The sequence below is a fragment of the Megalops cyprinoides genome, chromosome 17 (genome assembly GCF_013368585.1).
Source record: "Megalops cyprinoides isolate fMegCyp1 chromosome 17, fMegCyp1.pri, whole genome shotgun sequence".
In the NCBI taxonomy this organism is placed as follows: domain Eukaryota; kingdom Metazoa; phylum Chordata; class Actinopteri; order Elopiformes; family Megalopidae; genus Megalops; species Megalops cyprinoides.
In genome coordinates, this window is record NC_050599.1 from 30,843,976 (window position 1) to 30,855,457 (window position 11,482).

Below are 11,482 nucleotides of genomic sequence, written 5' to 3' on the forward strand. Positions count from 1 at the left end.
ATTTTCCTGCTTACACAGTATGCCCTAAAATATGCATTGTCTTTCAAGGACTCAAGAGTTTTATGATCTGATGTTTCTTGCTGACCTCTTTGGTTCTTAGGCAATCATCCTACTCAGGGGCGGAGCTGATGGCTCATTGCAGAGGGGGCAAGGACCTGTAGTGGACCCTTATACAGCCTGTTATAGGCTGTATGGAGATGCAAGACAGATCCAAGGGGAAACCAGGCAGCAGTGATGGTGATGGGAAATAAAACAAGACAGCCGGCAATCGCCTAGTTCCTACTTTGGGACTTGCTCATTCAAAATAAATATCGCGGCAAGAGACTTAGCTAGGGGTCAGTCGAAACCATTACGCCCTCAGTCTGACTTTTTACTTTTTGCTGCAATCAAGACACACAAACTTTATTCAAAATATTCAACTAAACAACAAAAAGGCATGTTCAGTCAGCCAGATTGGGCCCAAGGTGGGCCCCTTTGCAACTGGAAGAACTGTGGACCCAAGGCAGCCACACCCTCTGCCCGCCCCAACACACCCCCGCTTGCTCCGCTACAGATCCTACTGCAGTACATACTCAAACTCAAAGAATGGAATTCATGCCATTTATTTGGAATGTTTAGCATTATTAGGGCTCGTTGGAGTTCTATAAATACAGAGAGTCAGCTTTTTTCCTCTGTTTTCCCAAATACTGCACAAAGATCTAGATCCATAGAGCGCCTGGCTACCCCAACACGCAAGGAGGGCTGCAATGAGGGTAACAGCAGCCACAGCACTACTTCTGCAGGGGGTAACTCCAAGAGGCCTGTTTCAAGGTATGACCATTCTGCTACAGCCATGTATGTGTATGTAATACCTACCATGGTGTACAAGGTTACTGCCGTGGGTCAAAACGTTTCAGACAGATTTCAGTTGTCATGTGAACATCTGAAATTGAAGGGATTTTCTCACATTGTTCATTCTTTTTTCTCACCTTACAGCAAACCAAAGGAGCCAGTAATCAGTGTAGGTAAGTACAACAGAACAGTAATGTGCTATACTATGCTGTACTGAACAGTAATGTGCTGGAGGATCTGTTCCAGTTTAGGGTATGTTGTAGTTTTGCTGTAGGGTATATTGTAATTGCCCTGCAGAGTATGATGTAGTTTTTCCTTCAAGTATGTTGAAGTTTGAGGGACTGTAAGGTACTGCATTTTGTAGTTTTCCTGCAAGGTATGATGTAGTTTTACTGTAGAGTATGTTGTCAGCACTGTTTACGGGCCTGGAACATATTTGGACATTGTCAGATGTGTCTTGTATGTATCGTCTTCTAAGAATGCCTGCTGAAAGGACAAAATGGAAATGCTTATTTATGCAATACTTTCACAATTCCTTCAATTCTCATTACAGTAAGTTCCACTGTCTAAGATTTAAGATGTGCATTAAGCACTGCAGTTACAGGGCATTTAGCACTGCTGAGACTGCAGTACTAGCTGTACAGTGATGTAATCCTATTGGCCTGGGGTCCTCTGAGGAAGCCTCTTTGATGTGGTGTCTGTCAAATAAGAGCAAAAAATGAAATTAAAAGATGTTCACTTGCACAAGAAAGAAACTACTAATTTAATATGAAGAAATTGTACAGTATAATAGGCTAGAAATATGGTCCTATGAGGCAGTGGCATCTACATCCCTCCAGTGTATTGATCAAACAGATGTCATCCTTTAAACATGTAGGGCTCGTTTTTGATTCAAGTGTATCTTCACAAATTGGATACACATTGAGAAATTGTGGTGTAAACTGCAGTTTTGTGCATTTACTATATTTAAATGTTTTTTACACTTTCTACTGCAGAGAGAAATTAGGCCGGTTCTGATAAATGATCAATAAGCCTTCAAACCTCCCTGACTCCTTCTGCAGGTCTCTAGACTTCTGCAATTGTAGCTGGAAACCATTGCCGGAGGCATGTCATGTATGCTTTGGAAAAAATGCTGTTGATTGGAAGTGGTTATTGGAAGTAGACAACTTTCAGAAGTGTCAACTGACCACTCCATGTTCCCTGTATGGTCCCTCTTTCCATGTTCCCGGGACGGTCCTTCTCTCTGTTTCTGTGAACCCAAGGGATACGGCGGGTGACACACTGCAAAGGTAGGACTTCGTCAATCTTTTCTTGCTAATGCTCTGTTCTGATAATTCCCCTCCTAGCTAATGCTCTTTCCTGATAATCCCTTTTTAGCTAATGCTCTGTGCTGCTACATTGCCTCATAGCTAGTGCTCTGTGCTGCCAAATCCCGTCCTAGCTAGTGTTCTGTGCTACTAATCACTTCTTAGCTAATGGTCTGTGCTGCTACATTGCCTTATAGCTAGTGCTCTGTGCTGCTAAATCCCGTCCTAGCTAGTGTTCTGTGCTGCTAATCACTTCTTAGCTAATGGTCTGTGGTGCTACATCTTTCCTAGCTAATGCGCTATGCTACTAAATCTTTCTTGGCAAATGCTCTGTGTATAATGTGCTGCTAATTCTCAGACATGCCACCATTCTCCACCACCTCAGCCCTCTTCCAAACTCATTGACATATCGCATTGAAAAGAGCTGCGTTGTGTCTTAAACTCTTAAACGGTTGATTTCTTTACTGTTTTTACAAGGAGCAGACTGTACAAACTTGTGTCTTGAACCTTGCCCTCTCGCTCACTTTGGCAAACCTCTTATTACATGCTTTTTCATGTTAAGTTAGGTCCTATGGTCACCCACTACTCAGGTAAAAAAAATACCCCGATTGGCCTGGTGGCGCTATAGGATGCCAAAGTGTGTTTTGGCCTATAACTCATCAACCGTTTGGGGTAGAATCAAAAATTTTTTTCCCCCTGATTCCCTGGCTCCAGATGAACAAAAAAGCCTCTTGGACCAAAATGATGTGCCATATTGGCTTTTCCACCATTTTGAATTCTTTGTAAAACTTTTAAAATCTGTCTCATCATAGATGGTGTGATAGATGTGCGATTTGCACAAAATTTGGTACACAGCATCTTCAGACCAAGATCTTTAAATCCAGTATAAAGAAAGTTGCTATGTTAAAAAACGTGGCTGCAGTAAACCAATGAATTTTGTGGGCGTGGCCTCCATTGATATAATGAGCTATAACTCCTGAATGCAATGTCCAATCATCGCCAAACTTGAGATGCCTCATCTCCAGGCCATTAGACTCAAGCCTACCAAATTTGGGGAAAGTTCGTCCATAGATGGTGCTATAGCAAACTAATGATCATAACTCCTAAAGCACTTGCCTCATTAACTTCAAATTTTGCATGCTGTCTTGGTCAAAAGTCCTAATAAAGTCTATAAGGACAAGTTGATAGCTCAAACAAGATGGCCACCATCAGCCAATCAAATTTCAGCAGCCCTTAAACTGATTTAACTATGACTATCATCATGAAACTTTGCAGGATTGTTTTGGATGTCTCAAATAGCAATCTGTATGAAAATTACATAGCAAACTCACCAGTCAAAAACTACATTTTGCTACATTCCAGACGGCTACACACAGATCAACATTCATTGACCCAGACACCTAGACTCAGGTCAACTTTCACTAACCTGAGATGGCAAAAACCATTTGGCTTCTTCTAATGGCAAACATTCTTGCATATAATACATGTATTTCACAAGGGCAGAATATTGACCTGTTTAACAGTTACATTACCTGTCACATTTACATGAGAACTGATATCTATAGGACAATAGGCTTAAGGTAATCAAGTTTGGTGTAAATCCATGAATGGGTGGCACTATAGCAAAGGAATGGCCATATCTCCTAAACCAATTCCCTAATAAAGTTAAAATTTTGTATACTGCATCTTGGTCAAAGGTCCTGATAAAGTCTTCAAGGACAAGTTGATGACTCAGAAACAATGGCAGCCATCACCGTTCAATTTTTGGCTGATGTGCTTGGACCCTGTAATTGCTGCCTGCGGCTATATTTAGGGGTCCAAGTACGTAGTGCTGGAACCCTATTGTGTTTGTTCTGATTTTTATTATTTTTTTTCTGCCCTAAAAGTCTTTGGACAGCAAAAACTATAGACACTAGAGCTTACTTCTTTGGACCATTGTCTTTAAGAGTTGTTAAAAGATAGAGAAAAAGAGTTGCCAGGTTGAACAATATGGCCGCAGTGTACCCACAAATTCACCCGTGAACGCGCCATTAAGGAAGAGTGGCCATATCCCTGTAATGCTTTTGTTTAATGGTATAAGACTCAGTACACATGCTTACCATGAGGCCTGGGTAGAACACACCAAGTTTAGTGACATTTGGCCACTTTGGGGTGGTCTACTGAAAAACAGGTTTAAACACCCATGTGTCCATGTACTTGGATGTTAATGACATTTTGTTCCAATGGACATCACAAGGCAGAGACCACACAAAGAAAAGCAGATATTGCGACCAATTTCTTGTAGATCGTTACATCATTACATGTCAGGTCCTAACTGGGAAATGACCACATAGTTCAATGTCCAAATGGCATGGCTGCTAAGATACAACCAGTTTGTAGCACTTAAAATAGGCACATCTCCTGCACCTTTTGACCTACTGCCACAACTAATACACTAAATAGTGTTGAAGAAACACTTGGACTTTCAATATTGGCCTGAATGAAAGAAAGGGTTTTTTATTCTACTTCAAGTACTGATAAGTGGGGTTGTCTTACATGGGATGACTAGACTAATCTGAGATTGTTCAGTGGTATTAGATATCCCCGTAGACTAGTTTATTTTTGTTTTTATTTAAATAACTTTTTCATTTGAAAATGTGATTACATTTTATTTTTATTTGAATGTGACAATTTCATTTAAAAGATCAGAATACCTTATTTTATTCAGTGTGTTTTATTAAATTCATGTGAAATGAAATTATTTTCTTTAAAAATTAAGATTTGATCTTCAAAAAGGCTGTTACCAAAAAAAGGTGTTGAAAAATGGGGGGTCCTTTTCTAATCAGGGACATGTTATTATATTCAGCTAATATGGTATGTTCTCTGTCCAATCTCGTTCCCATGGCACTGTTAATACACGGGTTCCTCTACAATCTCTGACCATGATTTCATCATACTTTGCCCTGCCCTTCTCCTCCCCCTCCCCTCCACCCCCAATTCTACTTGACTTAGTGACCATGCAGATATATCTGAACCACCCGTCAAAAAGGATTGGGTCTTCTGAAGCCCCTGAGGATGTCCCAGCCCAGCTCAGGAAGTTTTCTAGCCAGCTGCAGGTCACACCCGAGGTTTGCTCAGTCCCAGTGCTTACTCTGTCACTCCAGAAAACCTGCAGCCAAACTGTGTTCACTGCCCTGGACAACTCAAGTTACAAAAGTCCTATTAAATCTCCCTACTTTCAGATCTGTTATTAGCATGTAAGTTTATTTCATAAAAATGTACAAATTGCATTTAAAATGTTTAACTGCCGCATTGAATAACTGACTATAATGGGGTTTTACAACTGTTTCTTTCATTTTTTAAATATATTTTTCATTATTCCACTGTCTTTTTGGGTTATTTTGCATTTCTTTTTGTGGATTTTTTCTGCAACTTAATCACCCTGCACAGGTTTTGAGTTATTGCCCATTTTGTCTGCTTTGCGCCATGCTCTTGTTCTAATGTTGACAGCAATAACCACTTTCATTTGTCAGTAGCTGACTGATTCCAGTGCATATTTATAAAAACTAATGAAAATCATTAAAAGTCATGAGCTCCGATCTCACTGAAACTTCACTGCTTCTGCCTTTGTTTACTCACCACTAATTCTAATTCTCCTTTCCTCTGTTGGATCTCCAGACAGATTAGTTCTTGAGCTTGTGTATTTTTAGAAGGGGAGAATGTTGCACTCCTGTCTAGGGGACACCCTATCATATGTACATGTCAAAGGCACAAAAGAAAGCCTGCTGTCTGAGAGCCTGAGGCTGCACCGGACTTGCATGCCATGGGTGATCTCTTCACTTCTATGAACATGAATTTATATAAAAAAAAGTGAATTCAGTTAATTATTGGATTCACATGATTTGAAATGGAATCCTATTTTGGCGCATTTGGTTACATGTCTAGAGAAGGACCATAAAATGACAGGTGATATTAATGTAGTGAGTAATCTAAAAGACACACAAATGACTTCAGTTAACCCATTAAGTGAGAAGGTGGAGAGGATCTTGATGCTTAGTAAACTTGATATTTAGTAATCTTTAGTAATGGATAGTGCTTCAACAGCTTTAAAACTACTTGCCTATAAACTTAAAATACAACAAACAAAATCTAATATAGCCATTAAGAATATGATTTCCAGTGAAATACTGACAGAGAAAAATGAAACATTTACAGATCTGATCTGTAATTGATCTGTAAATGAGCTCCTGTACTTGTCTGAAACCAACAATAGCATTCAGTCTTACCTAAGATAACCAAAGGTACTGTATCTTGCCCTGGTCAACTTTACTGTCCAGTTTAAATGCTTACATTTCTCTGGCAACACTAAAGTTTAGTCCTCCATTATCTGTCAAAATCAGCGTATGTGGCATTAGGGCTCCTTGAAGGCCTTGAAAGGCACTGCGTTACAGTCTATATTATGGCGTCAGATTTATGTCAAAAGTTGCGAGCGCAGAAAACATTCTCACGAGCGCAGGAAACATTCTCACGCACAAAGCAGCTACCACGCGCAAGAGAATTTCTGCTTGGCGAGCGCTGGAGGGCATACGTGCTCGCGCAGATTAACTCTGCTCGTGCGATGTTGAATTCTGCTCGCGCGACCTGAGTTTTGACAATTTGGGGGCGGAAACCAAGGGAGTCACTGGCTCTCTTATGATTGGTCACTTTCAACGCAATCACACGACCTTCTTGAACCTTGATTAACAGCTTCTGTGAACTGAACGACAGGCAGACAGTGCTCGCCCAGAGGTTTGTGATTTCAAACAACTGAGTCCTGACAACAAGTTCGAAGTTGAAGACACGGTGGACGGAACAATGGCGGTGACACCTGAAGATTTACATGTAAGTGATACTGCTAGATGGCCTTGTCTAACAACCCAGCAATTTACTTACATTAACGTTACTTAAAACGTCTATATGCAGTCGGCTGAATGATAGGGGAAGCATAGATAACAGTAATTAGCTAACGTTAGCTATTTACATGTTCCAGCCAAATTTCAGAGTAAGTAAATTGCTGGGTTGTTAGACGAAGCCATCTATCAGTATCACTTTACATATAAATCTTCAGGTGTCACTGCCATTGTTCTGTCCAATGTCTTCAACACCGAACTTGTCAGGACTCAGTTGTTTGCAATTTCCAACGTGGGCTGAGGACACATCTTCAGACTGTGGTGGATATCCCCCCTGGTCTTCCTCCACATTTTGATGCCTTCCGAAAAATAATAAGTCCTCACAGAGTCTGATGTAATCATGGTTGTTTGGTTTATTGCATATGGTGATCAATCACATACAGTAAATCGGGTTGGTCTGCAGAGCAACAGGTGTATATACGGTGTGTATACATTCACAAACACTCCCCAATCACTCCGCCCTCCCCTCAGCCTACATCCATCCTTTATGCCTTTTCTCACTCCTCCTATCCCAGACCACAATTTCCAACTCCTCCCAGGCTCCTCCTTCAAGATCATCCCATTTTCCATTTAATACACCATTATTTAATTTTCAAGCTGTTACATTTACCCCACCTGGAAAGTCCCATAAACTCCATAGTCATTAATTGTATATTATTTTTAAACATAACACTTCTGAAATTTCCCATTATTTCCAATCCACGCCTATATGATTTTTAAACATAATTAAATAATACACAGCATATATGCCTGGAATATTACTATTATTTCCAGGCCCACATTTAAATAATAAAAAAGGTTAAGTAACTCAGTTAGCCAGACCGCGGTGCTGCAGACTGTAAGAAGGCACACAGATATCTATGTGCCATAAGCTACAAGGTTAGGCCTTAAAGCAAAGGGTTAATGTAAGAACTAGGCCCCATCTGGACACAGCCCAGAAGATGGGCCACAGGAACAAGACAAAGAAGAATTAAACCCCGCAAAGGGGGGCGGTTGGCTCAGCACTACTATGATGGGCAACTATGACAAACTGCAGTAAATCCACATACAGTTTGCAACCATTTGCCAGTAGATATCAGCTAGGCCAAAGCAGGCAATCAGCTGTTATTTTCTAGCTGTATGACTCCTAAAAGAAAATATAAAACTAAAATGGGATGCATATGTTAAAAGGAGGCAAAAACATGCTGACACGTTGTAGGGGCATGTCAGGGGGAGAAGATACAATAAGCGTAGATTATGAACCAATAGGAGAAGTGAAGGCAGAAAAGATACAATAAGCGTAGACCATGAACCAATAGGAGAAGCTGGCATGACTATAGAACAGCAACATAGTGCACAAAGGTTCTGGGGTGACTTCCAGGGAGGGCCAATGCTGAAGGCAGTGTTCCTTCTCCAAGGTTACCCACTGTCCTGTAATAGCCCCCAAGATTACCCCCTAGCGGTGTCTTACAATGGCCTACATGCAATGTTTATAACCTAGGGTAACCCCCAGCATTATTTAGGCATAGAATCACATCACATTACTTTTCAGTAGTAGTGCTTAATGCAAACAATATTTTCCACTATACAAAGTATAATAGAATACATATTATTTAAGGCTAACATATTAGATTGTCTGGTTTCCTTATACACTTCCAGACCTCCACATGTACAGTAAAGATAAAATAAATAGCTAATGTAATATATCAATAACTTCAGTTAATATGTCAATAACTGTGGTTAAAATCAAAAGCTAACATCTGTTGGCAATGCTTATGATGTTTGCTGGCAATAACTTATTTCCACCATGTAACAAGCTTAATTGTACCACGTCAAGCTCCGCTTTTCTCGGGGGGGGGGGCAATTCACTTTATCAAAAATTTTCCACCACAATTTCCCATTTAAATTCATGAATTACACTGTTTAATATACATAACTTTTAACTTCATAAAATCCTCAATAAGCATGCACACCGTTGGCTATTCCCTCCGCTCTGATGTGATGCGAACAAGAAAGCTACAATTTTAAAACGCACATCATTAATGAGTAAGCCATAATAAACAAAATGGGCAGACAATAAAAATTTTTTTAGTACCTGGGAGTATTGATGCAACATGCGACTGCCACAGCCCAGGAAGACAACCAGGCACCAGACGACTGATAAATGGAAATGGACTGCATTTATATAGCGCTTTTCTACTCATTTGAGTACTCAAAGCACTTTACAGTTATATGCCTCACATCTACCTACCAGTGGCAGAGGCTGCTATACAGGCTTACCAACTGGCCACTGGGAGCTGTTGGGGGTTCAGTGTCTTGCTTAAGGACACTTCGACACTCTGCCAGGATGAGCCAGAGACCTTCCAATCCCCAGTCGACTGCTCCACCTCCTGAGCCACTGTCGCCCCCCTGCTGCTGTGACATGTTAATTTCCCCGCTGTGGGATCAATAACGTTCTATCTTATCTTATCTTATATTGGCATAATTGGTCCATATTTGCAATATGAGACCAAATATCCAGATTATTCTCAGTCAAAGCATGCTGTTTTCTGATATCATAACTGGATACGTAGAATCAGGTCATGACACGCTGTGGGGTGTGGCCTACGTCACGAATGCATGACGTTGGTTCAGTTGGTTGGTTTCAGTTGGTGCCTTTGAACTGAAGTCGGTCTTTGAACTTGCTACGGGAAAGGGAATTTCTCATGGAGTGCTTGGTAAGTGCTTACAGAGAGGATTTTAATGCCATAATGTCATATATTTAAATGTTTAGAGATCTGCCATAACTTAAATGCTGTCTAGCTTGATAGATAACCTAACAGCAATGATGGTAAGCCTTAGGATAAAATAACAGAACTAACGTTAATGAGCTATCGGTATATTGCAGCTATACAGTACCTAACATGACATTTTCATTCGAGTTTAAGTCCTGTTTTTCTCTTTCTCTAACGTTCAAGCACATATGTGCCCCTATTTACTTGACTAGCTGACATTAGCTTGATATTGCTATCGATAGTATAGGCTATACTAGTACTAGCAAGCTAAGGTTAGTTGTCGTTAGCAAGCCACTGTCATCTGTTAACCTGATATTTAATGTTAATGTGAGGTTCGTTTATTCTCCGTCTCAGATCCTTATCTCTTCCATCAATATTTAGGGTGTCACTACATCACTTGTCTGTCATCACTGTATTTTCTCATAGCAGCTGTATTTAAAATTAGATTGAACACAGTGTTTATTACAATTACAGTGTGGTTTTATTTCGCTTTATTGAACATGTCTCCTTGCCTTGTTGTTTCCATAGTTGTTTGCATTGCTCGGGTTTACCCCTTGATCTCCTACACATTTTTCAGGTAACAACGTGAATTTTACCATATTTACAATCAAATGCAGTTTATCCTAGTAAAGATGCCCATCTTAGGTAAGTTTTATGTTTTTTTTTACTCTTACAGCCATTCACAGTTTCGACGTCCACTGCTTCTCATCAGTTAGCTGTGGAACTGCGTCAGGTATTTTAAATTAGCTTGAACACAGTGCTTGTTACAGTTATAGTGTAGTTTTATTTCGCTTTATTGAACATGTCTCCTTGCCTTGTTGTTTCCGTAGTTGTTTGCATTGCTCGAGTGTTCCCTCTGATCTCCTACACATTTTTCAGGTATGGAAACAACGTGAATTTTACAGTACTTATAATCAAATGCAGTTCATCCTCGTAAAGATTATCTTGAGTAAATTTTTATTTTGTACTCCTGCAGCCATTCCCAGGTTCGGCGTCCACTGCCTATAGCCGGTTAGCTGTGGAACTGCATCAGGTAGGCTAACGTTAATTCAAACAGCGAAAAATATCATGGAGCTTACTGTCTGTCCAACCTAGACCAGATGCAACTGAACTTATGATATATGTGCATAGCTACGTTAAGAATGCGTTTCTTGTGTAGGCTACCTGAAACGTTTAGCCATGTTCATGACTTTTCGCATAAATAGCCTGGTTTTTAAACACTGCTTCTGTGTCCTTATCGTTGCAGCTCTCCAACAAAGCCAGTGAGTGGGTGAAAGGATCAAGCCAGCTGGAGACCTTTTTTTTTCCAGAAGAGGGGGATGTCGTCAATGTTTTGCACTTTTACAATAAACGTTTATGAAAAGGGACAATGATAAGTTTTGTCACAGAAAAATAAAAAGTAAGGATGATATACAAAATTGTATTTTGTCTTGTTTCATAATGCTTCATAACCTAGTAGGCACTTGCTAGCCGATCCGACTGCGTGAGGTAAGAAAATAATGTTAAGTAGCCGTCAGACTTGAATGGTTTTTACGCTATGTTGCAATTGAGCATCAGGCAGTAAATTTCACGCAGAAGCATAGTTGTCTAGATTGCCTAAATTAATATCTGAATTTCTTTGGAAGCATCTGTAAAGGTAAATATTATTAATGATGACACCAGG

At 40.1% G+C, this 11,482-nt stretch overlaps 1 long non-coding RNA gene across 1 annotated transcript; it reads left to right on the forward strand.

Moving 5' to 3' along the window:
* Positions 1-10,348: 10,348 nt before the first annotated feature.
* On the forward strand, positions 10,349-11,179 carry LOC118792333. The gene is made up of 5 exons (XR_005005599.1): positions 10,349-10,396; positions 10,496-10,552; positions 10,650-10,698; positions 10,796-10,852; positions 11,066-11,179. It is a non-coding gene; the product is annotated as an uncharacterized LOC118792333 (long non-coding RNA).
* Positions 11,180-11,482: the final 303 nt, after the last annotated feature.